Source organism: Sturnus vulgaris, chromosome 3, assembly GCF_052056855.1.
Source record: "Sturnus vulgaris isolate bStuVul1 chromosome 3, bStuVul1.hap1, whole genome shotgun sequence".
Classification (NCBI taxonomy): Eukaryota; Metazoa; Chordata; class Aves; order Passeriformes; family Sturnidae; genus Sturnus; species Sturnus vulgaris.
Window position 1 is genome coordinate 59,402,929 of NC_142245.1, and position 16,129 is coordinate 59,419,057.

General features: G+C 36.4%; 1 protein-coding gene across 1 annotated transcript in view; it reads left to right on the plus strand.

The window, feature by feature from the left end:
- HBS1L (HBS1 like translational GTPase) overlaps positions 1-16,129 on the plus strand; it is a 58,146-nt gene that overhangs the window by 11,016 nt on the left and 31,001 nt on the right. The gene's annotated exons all lie outside the window — the stretch shown is intronic.

Sequence of the window (16,129 nt, forward strand, 5' to 3'; positions counted from 1 at the left end):
CCAAAGGGTCCTACTAGCAGAGTTTGTAATTAAAGCTCACTTTTCCCCAAACTGTGTGTATTTTTCTAGAAGAGAAATTCTAATTTTTCAACATTAAATATGAGTGCAAAGTTTGGCATTGTCATGCCTGTTATATTTGTAGGTGGTTTTGCTTTCCCATGTTTCAAATACTCCAGAGGACTTAATTAATGTCAGTAGAGATTTCTAATATATGTGGATCTTTTAAAATTGAAGAGCTTTGCTTTCCCATCTAAATCTTTTCTTATTTTCTCTGTCTAGCTTCTCTTTGGTTTTGGTCTGTTATCTCATTCCCCTGGCTGCCCTTATTTGTGTAAAACTTCTTAGCATTTGTAATGATTTTAGAGCATGAACTAGACACACAACTAAATATAGGTCCTGTGGATACCATTGGAACAGGTAGTAGGGGGCAATGTGTAGTACTTCAAGCTCAGTTTTGGCATAGTTTTCATGCAGATTAAAGCTTGAACAAGTGACTGAAGCCAAAGAGCATCAACATTGTATGTTTATTGTGGATCTTACAGTAGGATTGTTACTTTAGTAAACAACTTTGGATCTTGTTAGGTAGCTAGATTTTCATATATAATTACTTTTTCATTGGCATTTGATTCTGTGTGTTAGTGGTCATGAAGGAGCAGTATATGCTGTTTAGTGTGTAAACAGTAGGTGAAGGATTTTTCCACAGTTTGCAATCCTGAATCCTGAAGTGATCCTTGAATTAATACAGACCTGCAGGCTGAACATTGGAGAAGGTACATAAGTGGTGGATAAACCTGAATTCCAATTAATTTTCAGCAGAGATTTATTTTCATGCCTAAACAATTTTATAGTTTTGTTTTTCTAAACAAAAAGTATTGTATCACTATATTTGGTTTTTAAATTAAACAGGTATTTTAATAATTTCATTAATTATTACTTTAGTTCTTTACTGAGAATGAGGTTTATGGTATCAAGGACATGTTTAATTGTGTTAGAATATTGCATGATATGGTATGTGGCATTTTTGTGGAACAACTGTGTTTGGCCTTTGCACTGAAGGGTTTGTGCCTATTGAATGTTAGAATTCTAGTAAACTAAATCTGTCTGCTTGACATGGTGAGCTTATTTTCTTAATTTATGTATATATTTCCCCCCCCCACCTTGATTTTGCAGCTGCTGTCTAGCTAATATGGGTTAATTGTGTTACTTGTTTTGGAATTCACATATTAACATTGCAAAATACTTGCCTGTGTTTGCATATAAACAGAAAAAGATACCATTAAACTGCATAGACATACTACTGCTGTATACTCCTAAGGCATTTAGTACATCAAATTTATTTTGTGCATAAGTTTTAAATGGCTGTGACTATTTTTAATACAAGATTGACTTCTGGATGTTGCTTTATGTATGTAAATAAAACGCATATTATTAAAGGACTGAGTTAATTACAATTTCTTGTTAACTTACCTGATAGAAATAGAGTTGAATGTTCTGTAATGTTTGTATCTATTGTGGAAACAGACTCCAGTTCTTCTCTAGGTTTGCATGGGCATTCTTTGCACAGAAGATTCCTTTGGAGAAAGTAAGGCAAAATGTATTTGAACAATTTGGATAAGATTTTGGACAAGATTTTAAGTTTCACATGCAGCAAACTTCTTGAATTTCTAGAACTGTTGCATAGTAGTATTTCAAAATGTTATTTCTAAGAGACTAATTGGTGCAGGGAGGTAGTCTTTATAGTCCCATGTTTTGCCCTATTTCCTTTCTGTGTCATTCAAAAATATTCTTCTGTAATCAGCTATTTCTGAAAATCTGCATGTATGCAAAAAGTTAAACAGCAACAACTACTACTGCAAAAAGAAATGTCTGGACAAAAGATTTGTATGAAGGTAGGATATGACTTGACTTTTATGAAGCATATGTAGTTTATTACAGTGCCTTTATACAAGGGCATTAGTTTACCTTTATATAAGAGCTCTAGGCTAGGGTTATACAAACAATCATATCTTTTTCAAATCTAAAGTACTCAACTGCTGAAATTTTAAAAATGTTTCTGTATTAGGTTTAGGATTATGGATCAATATTTCAAGGAAATATTTAATCACATTGTAATTCATGTCGTAAAGGAAAACTTCCTAAAGTGCTGAAATGGGATGCTTCTGTTTTTTGGGTAGTTGTTAGGTTTTTCTTTTTCTTCGTTTTCTTTTTTTTCTTTTTATTTTAATTGAGTTGAATTTTTATGGATATCTTACATGTTTGAGTTTTTGTTTGTTTAATTTTGTTGAGATGTAGACAGCTGATAAACTTAGACTTTATGTTCAATTTCCTGCATCCAGGCTTCTAATTAGATGATAAGGAAATGTCATTACCTATCTGCACTGGAGAACAATGTCAGGAAACAAAAAGCCAGTGGTGATTTGTTTATTTATTTAAGCACACTCTTCCAAAATTGCTATCACAATGCAGTTCAATGGGAATGGGTCTTTATTTCAGTATTGCTGTATTATGCAGCAGTTGCTCCTTTGTGTGGTCTATTCAAGTACACCATTTTACCAAAAAGTAAAAACTAATTGCAGTTTGTGATTTTAGGTGATTCTTGAGATGAACTATCTATATGAAATTGCTCATCAGCTTCTAGCATCATCATGGAAGTGTTCTTTTTCGTTACATTGCATGCTTAAAAATGGCCCATTAGAAACAATTGTCAGTGACTTTTGAGGTATGTCAGTAGTTTGTTGCTCAAATAATTGATTAGAATGCTTAGTGTTGGTAGGATTCCTTTAGAAAATAACCTATTGCTCTATAATAAAGACCAGAAGATGACTAGAACCTGTAAAATGGTTGTAGTCTGTGGAGATTTAAATGATATTTGAAAGAGAATCCTTGAACCATTTCTTAAGAATTAGACTTATGAAAACATAATGAAAATTGTTTTACTCTTTCTATTATGAGATTATGGAGATTTTAGAGAAGAGTTGCTCTTGAAGTAACTACTCATCATTGAGGTCCCAGCTGAATAGAAGCTGGTGAGCATTGTCCTGATTTTCAAGATGGGCATTAAGGAGGACCCCAGAAACTACAGGCCTGTCAGTCTCACTTCAGTGTCTTGATAGTTATGGAGGAGATTATTCTGGGAGGTATTGAAAAACATCTGAAAGACAACACAGTCAGCTGTCACAGCCAGTATGGCTTCATGAGAGGAAAGTCCTGTCTGATTTTGTTTTATGACAAGGTAACCTGCCTAGTTGACCAAGGGAATCCAGTTGAGGTAATCTTTTTGGATTTCAGTAAGGCTTTCAATACTGTCTCTCACAGGACCCTTCCAGACAAAATGTCCACCACACAACTGGATAAACACATTGTGAGATGGGTAAACAGCTGGCTCATGGATCGGGCACAAAGGTTTATAGTGAGTGAGATGACGTCAGACATTCTCTAGTGGGGCTCCATCCTCAGCCCTGTGTTCTTCAACATCTTCATAAATTACTTGGATGCAGGACTGGAAGGAATACTGAGCAAGTTCACAGCTGATGGAAAACTGCGAGGAGCTGCTGACTCCCTTGAGAGCAGGGGGGCCCTGCAGAGAGACCTCAATAAATTGGAGGGTTGAGCAGTCACCAAGTCAACCAAGTGAAGGTCAACAAGGGAAAGTGTCAGATTCTGCACCTGGGGTGGGACAGCCCTGGGTGTACAGACAGTGGGAATGAGAGGCTGGAGAGCAGTGCCATGGAAAGGGACCTGGGGGTCCTGGTCCATGGCAAGTTGAACACGAGTCAGCAGTGCCCTGGCAGCCAGGAGGGCCAACCCTGTCCTGGGGGGCAGCAGGCACAGCATGGCCAGCCAGGCAAGGGAGGGGATTGTCCTGCTCTGCTCTGAGCTGGGGCAGCCTGCAGTGCTGGGGACAGTTTGGGGTGCCACAATATAACAACATGAAATTATTAGAGAGCATCCAAAGGAGGGCCGTGAGGATGGTGAAGGGCCTTGAGGGGAAGCCGTGTGAGGAGGGGCTGAGGTCGCTTGGTCTGTTCAGCCTGGAGGAGCCTGAGGGAAGACCTCACTGCAGTCTGCAGCCTCTTTGTGAAGGGTAGAGCAGGGGCAGGCACTGATCTCTGTGGGGACCAGTGACCAGATCCGAGGGCATGGCCTGAAGTTGTTTCAGGGGAGGTTTAAGTTGGATATCAGGAAAAGGTTGTTCGCCCTGAGGGTGGTTGGGCACTGGAACAGGCTCCCCAGGGCAGTGGTCACAGCAGCAATGTGACAGAGCTCAGGAGGTGTTTGTGCAATGCTCTCGGGCACATGGGGTGACTCGGGGATGGTGCTGTGCAGGCCTAGGATCTGGACTTGGTCCTTGTGGCTCCCTTCCAACTCAGAATATACTGTAATTTTGTGATTTTTGTCAAGGTATAAAGGTAATAGTTGATGAAGACAAACAGTATTTTGATATTTTGAATCTTTTTACCCATAACATGAAAGAATGAAAGCTTAATACAGGTTTCTCTTTTTTGACTGTTGGCATATGTTCTTGACACGTGTAGTGTTTCTCAGGTGTCCTTGTTCTGGTATTACTGATATTCAGAGAGTGCAGTTTGAAACATAGTCTTGTAGTAAGTTGTAGTCTTGTAGCCTCACTATAATCTTGTAGTCTTATTATAGTCAAGACAAGCAAAGATTTTTGTTTAGGGAAATGTAGCTGGTATTTATGGGTTCTCTGAGAAATCTTTCTTAAAATTCAGATTTCTAGAAAGTATTTATGTGAAAATGGTACTCTCAGTGAAAAAGATACGAATTTTCTGCATTTTCATTTCTGCATGTTTTTTTCCTAGCTAAACTACATTTTTATTTCTTCTTGCTTGTGTTAGTGTTGCAGAACAAACAGATATTGGTGATTGAGAAAGGTTTTCTTCTGTTTCAGGCATTGGATGGAATTGTTAACCACTTTATGACATTAAGATTTTTGATTTTAATGATGCTTGAGCAAGAAGGCGGTCAGATGTCTGTAAACGTGCAGTCCTTGCAGGAAATAAAAAGTCCTGCAAACAGTCTGTTTGGTTTGATTGTTGTAGGGGCAGCAAGGAATCTAGAGTTGAACTGTCTTTGTGGTGGCACTGACTATTTTGCTTTAGGGTAATTTCTCAAGAAGAACACCCAGAACAGGTCTGTTTTTGTAAATATTTAATAAGAAACAAACTTCACAGTAAAGAGTCAAAATTGAAAGTAAGGCACAGGAAGCTGAAAAGCCTTACTCATGACATGCCAGATAATCTAGGAATAGAGCACGTTTCATATTTAAGTCTAGGTTTGTCGATATTGGGCTTTACTACTTTCTTTCTCTAATAGAGAAGTAGTAGATGTTAATACAGAAACAGGTATTTTTTCACTGGCATGTATTTTTGGTTTATGCTTTTTATTAATTCTGCATGTATTCAGGATTTTGAAATAACTGTTAATACAGTGTGGGCAGTTTCAAGAAAAGCACAAATAAAATTGTCAGGTGCTTACTTGGCACTTTGTTAATGTTTCTTTTCATTTTCTGAATTTATTTTTTGCTTCTCCTGTGTATCTTCCTTCATTTTTGCTTTACACCAGTAACAGTTAAAAATGAAAAAAATCACACAAACATCACCACAATGTGACTTGATGTAATCTTTTTACGCAGTTGAATGCAGCAAGATTTGGTTTTGGTTCAGGATGGTAGGTTTTTCTCTTTCCATGGACAAATACTTACTTGTCTTCTGTCTTTTTATGTTGCTGATGGACTTTATGATAGCAGTTACTTCCTAGTGCGAAGTGTCAGAATGCAGATCATTGTGCTTTAACAGATAACTTTTATCACTTTTGGTTGTGGTTAATGGACAAATGAAGTTGAGAGTCTTCAATGGCAAAAAAACCCCAACCAAAACCAGATAAACTCATACTTTTGGATTTTATTTATAGGGAAAATTCCAAAGAAGAGGAAACATTCTGAAGTTTAATGGTGATTTGCAATATATTTTCATTAGATTTAGCTTCCTCGGGTTTTACTGCCATTTATAATATCAGGGTCTGATGCTTTGATTTTGCCCATTGAAAATCCATTATTTATACATTGGTAGCTCAGAAGAAATTTTTATTCCCACCTTCAGTTGGCTGTGGTAACTTTTCTGTAGCATTACAATTCTCAAATGCCTGCTACAGAGATGAGGATCTGTTGTACTTAGTTATACTCAGATATGTTATGCATTCTGTCTGTTACAAAGAAAATGTCTTTTCTCAATGGAAATGTTTGAAATCTGGCATGATAAAGCTTAAATCATGGAAAGTAAATGAGAATTTAAGGCTTCTGTGTTTTGGGTAAGAAAAATACATACACAGACTTTGCAAAGTTACTGAATCTTGACACGGAGGTACTGTGTGGGTTTTAGAAAGGAAGTGGCTTATTTCAGGGAAAAATGTGTCACCAGCAATGAAAAGCTTTTTAAAATCCTTTGAAATACATTTTTGAGATTCTCCTCATATATACTGTACACCTACACTGGAAAAAGTGACACTCCAGACTTTTTCTGAGTTTTCCTTTATGGTCCTCTAACATTAGTTTGGTTTACTTTTGTTAGGACAAAGTGTAAACCAATACAAAGTCAGTCATTTCCGTAGATGACTGTATCATCTATGAAAATTGAGTGTTTTGCTTGGAAGCTAAGAGAACTTGTATGGAACTAAAAATGACTGTGTCCTTTTTAGAACTTTGGGATTCCAGAAGAGCCATAGAAACGGGAAACTGTAGCTCCGCTTGTTCTTGCAGTGTCCTATCTCAGTCCATTCAGGTCACGATAAAGATTAACTATCACTTGGTTTTCTCAGTGTCTTTAGAAGGCGAAGTGAAGAATTTACTAAATTCTCAGATGGGAATACTGGATTGCCAGGAAGGTATAATTGGAGTCAGATTTTTTAAAAAAAATCCTGTCGTAAGGATGCGTGAATCACTGCTGCTGTACTGCTATCATGTATCAATTTAAAGATTGTCAATCCTACCTGAAGTTTGCACTTGACTACTCAAAGCAAGGCTATTGGGAATGCTGACATGGTAGTGTTCTGCAGTTGAAAACTAATGACATGGCGCATTTCATTTCTAGAAACTAGTAAGTCATATAAATGCTAGAAGTGGCATATCCAATCCAAAATAGTAGGAACAAAAGAAACATATTAAAATACATTACCTACTGGTAAAAAGGAGCTTGTGTGCTAACAGGAAACCTGGGAAAATTCAGAAAATAAGTTAAAAAGTAAAAAACAGGATGGTGTAAAAATGCAAGCTTTAAACGCAAAATTACTTCACAATGTCTGTTTATGCTAAGTATCTTTCACTAAAAATACTGTTCCTTCCCTAGAAAATTTGTGTCATCAATGCAGACTTCAGCTCTGTACAGTCTTCTGGATGTGTTTCTGCAGTATTGATGATTCTGAGTTGTTGCAAAGCATATTAGTAGTTGCAGTTGCATAGTCTAGTGTATTATGGCACATACATATCAGACATAACAAATGCCAGCGCAAGTGCCTCTTAGTTACACTTGAACTATATTCTTCTTGGGTGACAAGATGTGTCCCATTTTTCATCATCTCAGCTTCTGTTTTCACGGCCTTTCAGTCTTCAGCCAGGACACTTACAAATATGTGAAGTATCAGTTTCCTTCCTTCTGTTATATTTGTGGTGATTGAAATGGCCATTAAAACTCATGAGTCTGCTGTCAGAAATTAATGCTTAAAATGCCAAAAGCTTGGAAAACTAGCTGACTTTATTGCTGAAAATACTTGTGTCTGCAGAAGTTGTAATGCCATATTGTCAAAGACATGGAAGAGCTTTGACTGTTGCTTCAGTTATTTTTTCTGTATTTTTACTGCGTATAGAAGCTCACCCTAAGTGGAAATTTTGTATCTAATTAATTCCAAAATACGAGTTTAAGTTATTTTGGGTACTCCTTGTTCAAGTCCCTGCTGCAACTTTTTGTGGTTTTAGAATCACATTTTCCTATTTTTAATGTTTTCCTCTTCCCTATTGCTGACCCACATAAACAGGAAAATGACTAATTTTGCTTGTCCCCTAGGCAAGATGGCGTAACTGCGTATACACCAAGTGCTGTGCTTAAGTTGAAAAAAAGAAAAAAAAAGTGCCACCCAAAGATCTTAAATAAACATTTTTCAAAGCAGAAATGTGCTTTTAATTTGATGCTTTTGGTGCTATTTTTATGATAACATGTATGCAAAAAAACTATTACAAGATTGTAGATGCTATCTATGTGCTTACAGGTGCTACTGTAAATGTGAAGCGTAGAGAAAAAGATGAAGTAATCAACTTGAGTCTGTGCGAGTTCCCTTCTAAAGTCATGACAGAATGAAATGCACTGCTTCAGGCTGGCCAATGAAATTTTTCTGGCATTGATTGTACTTTGCTTACTTCAGCTTGGCCAGTATCTGCACTCTTCCTTGCAATGATTTCCCTGATAAATACAGTTAGAGCTTAGTTCTAGGATTTTATATCAGTTAGAGCCTCAAAGGCCTACTGTCAAATAAGTCACCAAATTAATAGTAGGTTCTCTAAATCCTTAGCAATGTCCGTTGTTGCTGGTATCATACATAATGTATTCCTTAGGTAAGTATGTCTTTCTGGTGTATAATCCATTGTAACTAGGTGCTTGTACATACTGCACAGCAATGGTCCAGGAAAACTTAGTGGATTTTCAAATAGCTTAAGATTAGTCTCTAAATTTGTGGTAATAGTTGTGTGAACTTTTTTCAGTTACTTTTTTTTTCTGCTAATATTTTGGTTTTGATGCTGTGGAGGTTCTGGATTGCAGATAAATTAAGTACCATTGATGCAGCTTAAGTTTGTTTTGCAAGTTAGATTCAGAGACCTTTAGCAGTTTCACAGCTAGCATTTGAATATTCTTTGGATTACCAGTAGGATACTTAAATAAGAAAGAATTTTAAAGATGGTGTTTAGTTTTTTTTCTTTGTACTTTTATTAGCCATTGCTTCCTTTTCATTTCTGCCCTTCCTCAAATGTACTCTATTTATGAACAGGATAAGATGACAGTGTGGCAAGCTAATTCTGTTTATTTAGGAAATGAGTAGGGTGCCTTCCATTAGAATTAAAGGAAGCAGCAAAAGTAGATGATGAATAAAGCCTGTTGATCTTACAGTGAAGACAAACAGAAAATATCACAAAAACTAATTAGAATAAAATGTGACAGTAAAGTATGACTTAGTAGTATCACAGCTCTAGTTTCTATCTCAAGCTTTGAGAATGTGGTCATCCTCTCCTGTAGATGTATTTGGTTATTACTTGTCTTTTGTTAAAGGTAGCTGCTCTTGAGTAGGTTTGTGTGTGTGATAATTGAACTTTCATCTGTTTAGCACTGAGGACAAAACTGAGATTGCACTTTCTTTCCAAAAGGTAGGAGTTGCTCGAGTTTAGGAGGTACCTGCAAAAAAAAAAAGTGTCATTTACAACACAGGAATATCTGGAAAGTCTACCAGCAAGAGATACTACTGGTGATATAGGTAGTTATATCAGAAAAGGTGATCTTTGAATGCCAGTAGTAAGGTAGAATAAAATAGTGGTTCACCAACGTAGTTATGAGCCGTCAAGATCTCTTCCAGTTGTGAGCAGTCACATGTGGATTAACACAACTTTATGTATCCCATTATGTTATGAACATATTACCAAGAACTATTTACATATGAGTGTGACTGGACTTGAAGCCTTATTTCCCTTTGTTTCTCTTCTGATGTTCCACCATGAATGGCAAATAGTATTGAGAAGGGAAGATGTTTAAAGTAGTATCGAAAAAAAATAGAGAAAACATTCTGCTAAAATAGCACATTGTGAAATGTAATCTCCAGCATTGAATTGTTTGTTTTGAGCATATTGTAGCATATTGATGGTGCACCTGCAACCTTTGGTTTCATAATGTAAGAACGCTGAAAATAAAATTAAGCTGGAAGGAGGAAATCTTAAGTGTTTTCTCCTGGTATTATGTTTTTAAAAATCAAATTCCTCTAGAGTACTTAAACTGTCCCATCTACATAAAAATAATTTGCAAATCTAATATTTTAAAAATTATTTTAGACTGAATGTGATGCAAAAAAAAAGTATTAAACTTTACTTAGCTTTTCTGAAATTTCTAGGAAAGAATTGTGATCCTGCACTTATTTTTTTAAACTTCCCCACTTAATATGTTGATGTTGAGTAATAATGCAAAATTGAACCAATAGCATGAAACATCATCCCTTCATCTGAAATCTTGCAACAGTTAAGGTGGGGAAGAGTAGGTTGATCAATATTAGTCTTTGGAGAAAAATGCAAAGGAGAAGCAGCACCTTGTTAATACCTTTTCTTGGTTCTCTTAGGTGTTTTTGCTTCATTATTTTACATTTAATCCTAGTACAAGAAGCACTGTCGAAGGGGGGTATGTTCACTCAGCATGTTTCCTTTGAACAGATTGTGTGAACTGTTTAACTTGACCTAATTTACATGTGCAAAGATCAATGTATTTTTAATTCCTTTTGTTTCCAATTTGCCGTTTCTTAACATTTAGTCTTTCCGAATGGTATAAATTTGAACATTTAACATTTTAATCTTTAAAGTAATTGTTCAAGTGGCTTTTAAATGTATGCATTTAACTGCTAAAGATTCAATTTTAAAAAATAAACTCAATATATTATTTAACTTTTTACAAGGTTATACATTTTTAGTAGCTGCTTAAGTTTTGAATATTAAGAGATTAGTTGGAGTAGCAAAAGAGGTAGGATTTTCAAGTTACAGTACCTTTGAGCTATTCTGTTTTGTAAAACTGTAAATACCATCTCTCCTACTGTATCATATTTGATTACACCTCTGGTAATTAGGGGGCCTATCAGCTCCTAGGTCTGGGAGTTCTGTATTGGCGCCTGTCACCTGTCAGAGGGACCTTTTCCATCATTCATGTGTATTATTAGTTCGTGTGAACTGTTTACAGTAATTGGATATTTATCTTGCCTAAAGTCTCTATGTACCCTGCTACAAATATCTGCTCTGAAAAAAATTCCTATTTTCATGGGGGCACACAGGCAGGCCCTGTTCTAGATTGCTTTAAAAAAGTGAGAGCAAGTATTAGGTGTAACGTTTTAGTTCCTATTTCACTTCTTATTCTTTGGTTCACTGAGCTAGCAGCCTTGCATAAAACACAACTCTTTCTGAAGGCAAGCTTGTTAGAATGTCAGTCTTGTGTTTTACTAGTTTTACCTTCACTGGAGCCTGCCTTCCAGTACCATTACTTCCATTCTGGTTAATACTGTCAGCTTTTTCCTTGTCAGTTTCCTCAATTTATTAAAATTCCTCCTGATCAAGAAACCCAAACACTTAACACTGTGTTTTGAGAGTTTGGAAAATGACTGTGTCTAATTTATTTGGTCAAAATAATGATTTTAAAGATTTTTGGTTTGGGATTTAAAATAGCACACTTGTTTTCACTGTGTTAGAGAGAAGTTTTTTGTTGGCAATAATTTTTTTTTGTGTTCTTGTATCTAATTGTAGTTTTCAATACAGAGAACCATAATATTCGAGTATTTTTTTTATATTATGACTATTTAGAGTATTATTTATATTTATGTTTCAGAAGAAAAAGTACTGGAACTTTATTAATCTTTGTTCCTTAGTATCTCTTTCTTCTGTAGCAGTTTTCTTTCTTAGTGAAAGCAGCGCAATGTCCTGAAGCAATTCTTCTTGAGCTCAGATCTCCATTATGGACATGGACTGTGGCATTCAAGAGGCATTTAAGTATTTGTAGCAAAAATGCAACTTAGGTCAGCTTTGAATTGTGTGTATGAACAAATACTGAACACAAAGATGGTTTTGAACTGAGGCTCACACCTAAAGCTGGTTAGTAGTTACAGTGAAATGCTTTTTAGTGGGAGGGTTGTCTCTTGCCGAAGTAGAAGAGGCCCCCAAAACATCAAGAGTCTGAATATTTACTGAGCTGTGGGCGATACCCATATTATCCACAGTTTCTGTCAGTTATAGTAAAGGCTTTGTACTTAGTTTTGCCAGATCCCAGAGAAGTACCCTACCTACTAGCTTAGGAAGAAGTCTCGATCTGTGTTGAGTAGGAGGTGGTGGGCATGGCAAGGATGATCAAGAAGGCAGTTTCATCAAACCAAAGCAAAAACCCTTGAAATACAAACTGTTCCACATAAGGTACTTCCATCTTTTCAGTTCCATTTCTGCTGACAATCCTATACCTCCACTCCTACTGTCTTTGCCTTTATTGGAATTCTAGTAAATACTGTCTCTTCCTTTATCTTCATTATAGGTAAAGCTTTCAAAATAGGAGTATTTGGCTGACTTTTTGTAACATATGTAAGTAGAATGTGTCTATTTTTTGTCTTTTTAAGAGGAAAAACCCACAAACTGAATGGGGCCATCTCTGAGGATTTGGTGTTTGATTACCATAACCTTGCAAGCAGAAATGCAAAAGTCAATGTCAGTCAGTGAGTTTCTCCCTTGTACTCAATAACAACTCCTAGTATTTTTTATTATACATTTATACATTTTATTATACATTTATACTTCAATTTACAGTAAGGGATGGGTGTTTGTGTATACACGGTATTATGAGTAATTGTTGTACTGTTGGACCTTGATTTTTTTTTTTTAACCTATACTCAACCTGTTGAATACTTGCTTCTTTAAAATCACATCTTACATAAGCTCCTGAACTGCTTTTTTCAGTAACTGATAAATTTTTGATATGTAATGAGGATTTTGGCCTTCTGAAGCCACCAGTCTTCCACTCTGAAATGTGCCTTGTGCTGTGGCATTGCTTTATGCTGTCTGCATTGCCATCCCTGAAGTCATGGAGCGGATCTGCTGTGATTGTAATGTCACCAGCAGGGAGTGTTGAGGATTCACAGAACCTAAATTTAAATAAAGCTTTAGCTAGAATACCTAGAAGTTCTTACCACACAATTTTTTTGCAATTTTCTGGAACTTAAAAATGGTAGAAATATTTGCAGCTTGAACAGTCATGTAGGGCTGAGAAATACATTTTCTTCTGCAACTTTAAAAGGCTACCTCGTTAAGTTTCTGGAGACAATTTGCAGAATGGTTGTGGGAAAGTTGAACAAATGTAAGATGGTTTTACTCTTTAAATACTACCAGTTTGCTTCTATGTTTTTCATGTTCACTGTTCTTAAACTTCTGTTTCATACTGAAGTAGTTTTAGTGCACAAATAAAAGTTGTGACTCAGGAAAGCTTTCTTTTTGTAAAATGCCTTGCAGTCCTTCAATACAATCAACAAGAATGTACTTGCATAAATAATGTTGACATGTAAAGGGCATGATGTTGTTTCTGAATCATCTGGATGATGTACAGGCAAATAGCACCATCCTCTGGCATTATGACATTACTTATGAATTAAACCTGAAATTGCTATTTGTTATTTTTGGAAATTCGATATAATTGTAATAGAACGTACATATTGTACTTTCAGTTTTACATACTCATTTTGGGCCAGGGTTTAACAGAAATTCTGGTAATTTGCATGGACTCTGTGTTCTGTTCAATTAAGTGACTGGTTAAAGGGGATATCTTTTTAGGGTTATCCTGCCCATAGTGCTGACTCTGCTCTTTACATGACCATTTATGGTAGGAGATTGCACTCCTGTATCAGACTGAGCTTTTTCTAAATCTCAGTGAAAGGCAATTCACAGTCATTTAAGAAAAATTCGTTGAGTTAGAAAACACCACCAACGACTTATGGTTGTGTATCTGGAGGAGAGTAAAGGTGTTGTTACAGAACAACTGCAAATGTCTAATAAATTATTTTTACAGGAGATTGTAGGTTCAGTTATGGATTGAGAACGGGTATCGTTGGCATTGCTAGAGTGCAAAGCAATAAGCCTCCCACAAATTAGGTTTCAGTAGTTACAGGATGAGTTGTGCTGAGTTAAGATCGTGTGAAGGACTGAATTTTAGTCCCTTGAACTATAAGCAGTAGGTATGAGAAATATCACAGGGGCATCCTTTTGAAGAATGTGGTGGATGAGAAAGTTGCTGTTTGATTGTTGAGTTCCTATTGGACCTTTATGCATTTTCTGTATCGGAAGCATCTAAAGGAGACAGCTGATGTTTGGGTACTCTCGAAAAGAAAACACGCACCACCCCCCAGTCCGCCTTTCTGTACAGGAGATCTCTGCTGTTTTGCAGGGGAGGTGTTGGCTTAGTGAAACTGGAAATCTCAAGAGTTTTGCTACAGCATCAATGCCTGTCTTTCCTCTAACTGATTAACTGTGAATGCAAACCAGACTAATTATCCATGTTTCTGGAAAGACTGTACAGATGGTCTGCATATAGAACTGGTCTGTGCATTTCTTTGCTGTTGTGTGTTGCTTAAACTTGATTTCATAAAAATTGGAATGTTGTATTAAGCATCCAAATATTTAGACATACAAGTTTAAGTTGTGAAAATGCTGAAAGCTCGAATTTGTAATAGACATGAGTAAAATATTTTATATAAAAATATACACTGTTCTCTGAGGCGTGTTTCTGTGGCAACATTAGATATTCTGAATGAAATGTGCACCATTTGATGGAATGATTGCAGTAAGGAGTCACTGGGAAAAAGTAGTTTTAATAGGTAACGTTAATTTTGTGCTGCTTGCAGGGTTGACCATGTATAATTTAAATAAGTCCTGATGGCCAGAAAATTCTCACAGAAAGATGTTTGTTTCAGATGAGAAGAGCAAGAGAATGCAGCTGTAACTGACTGCTGGATTCTGTATCATTTGGCTTCATTCGGGGAGGTAGTATTGATGGCAAGAGACATGGTGAGACTCCAGAAATTTTGGCTATGTTTCAGACAGGAAAGAAAATGTGTTGTTGCCTTGTTATAACACATTACGCTCCATCCACTTCAACCTGATCTGATATCTATGTCCTAATCCTCTAACTTAATCAGTTTGTTCAGTTTTTTTGTTGAGTTCGTCTTTGTGCCCTAAATACAGTATTTATTTCCTCATGTTATTTGAGATTTTTTTATTGCAGTTCCATTTTTTCTACTTTATAATTCCAAACTCCTTATGTAGCCATTTCCAGTTTCCTATCTATTTTTCCAGTCATTAGCCATTATTATTTTCTCTGTTTGCTCTTTTCCAGACATAGCTGGCATTTGCTTTCAGTTCTGCTCATTTTCTGCTTCTTTTCTTCACGTTTATCTCTGCATGTAACTTCTCATTGAGTATGTGAACTCCTACTTTCTCCTTCTCCTTATACACAATTTTTCCCCAAGTTAGGTTGTTTGCTAATACTGTCTTTTTTTTTTTTTTTTTTTTTTTCATGGTCACTCTATCCCTCATTTCATCTTCTCTGCTTGACTGGTTTTCATTGTTTTAGTTTTTGTCTGTCCTTGATCATCTGTGTGTCTTGCTGCTTGCCAGTTCTCACTATATTGTTTTCTTCTCTTACCCTCCAGTTTTGTTTGTTTTTATGATTTATCCAGAACAAATTTATGCCTCCAGTTTGTTGGTGTGGTAGGAAACTATGGAGACCACAGGAGAGGTGGAATTTGAGTTCAGATGACACAGTTGTGTCCACCCTGGACAAAATCAGTTGCAGCAGCTACATACTGAATGTTGATGAAATGTTTCAGGGAATTAGTTTTTAAAATGTAAGCCGTAAGAACATGTGAAAACTGTTTGCTAAGGCAAAATCAAGTGAGTTTTCAGAATGTGGAAAGATCACTTGAAGGATTTCGTTTATGCAAATAATACTTTCCTTAGGTTCCATTAAAAAAAAATCTTCTGTTGTATCTTTTATCTTCCAATTTGTTCTCCCTGTTTGGAAGTTTAAAAAAGAAAGGTCAACCCCAAGCAGGACCCTTACTTGAACAAATTAATTTTTGGACTTGCTGAAAGCTGCAAACATTGAAAGTAAAGCCAGAGAGGTGAGGAGTGCCAGCTGGTTGTAGCAGGCTGCCAGCCCTTCTGACTGTGGCTGCTGCACACCCAGTTTGTTGCAGCTGCATGCGGTGAAGCAAACTGTTTCTGGAACTTCAGTCTTGGGGTAGCAAGTTGTGCTGTTTGTGTGTTGTGGATCCCAGAAAACTGGCCCATGATGGA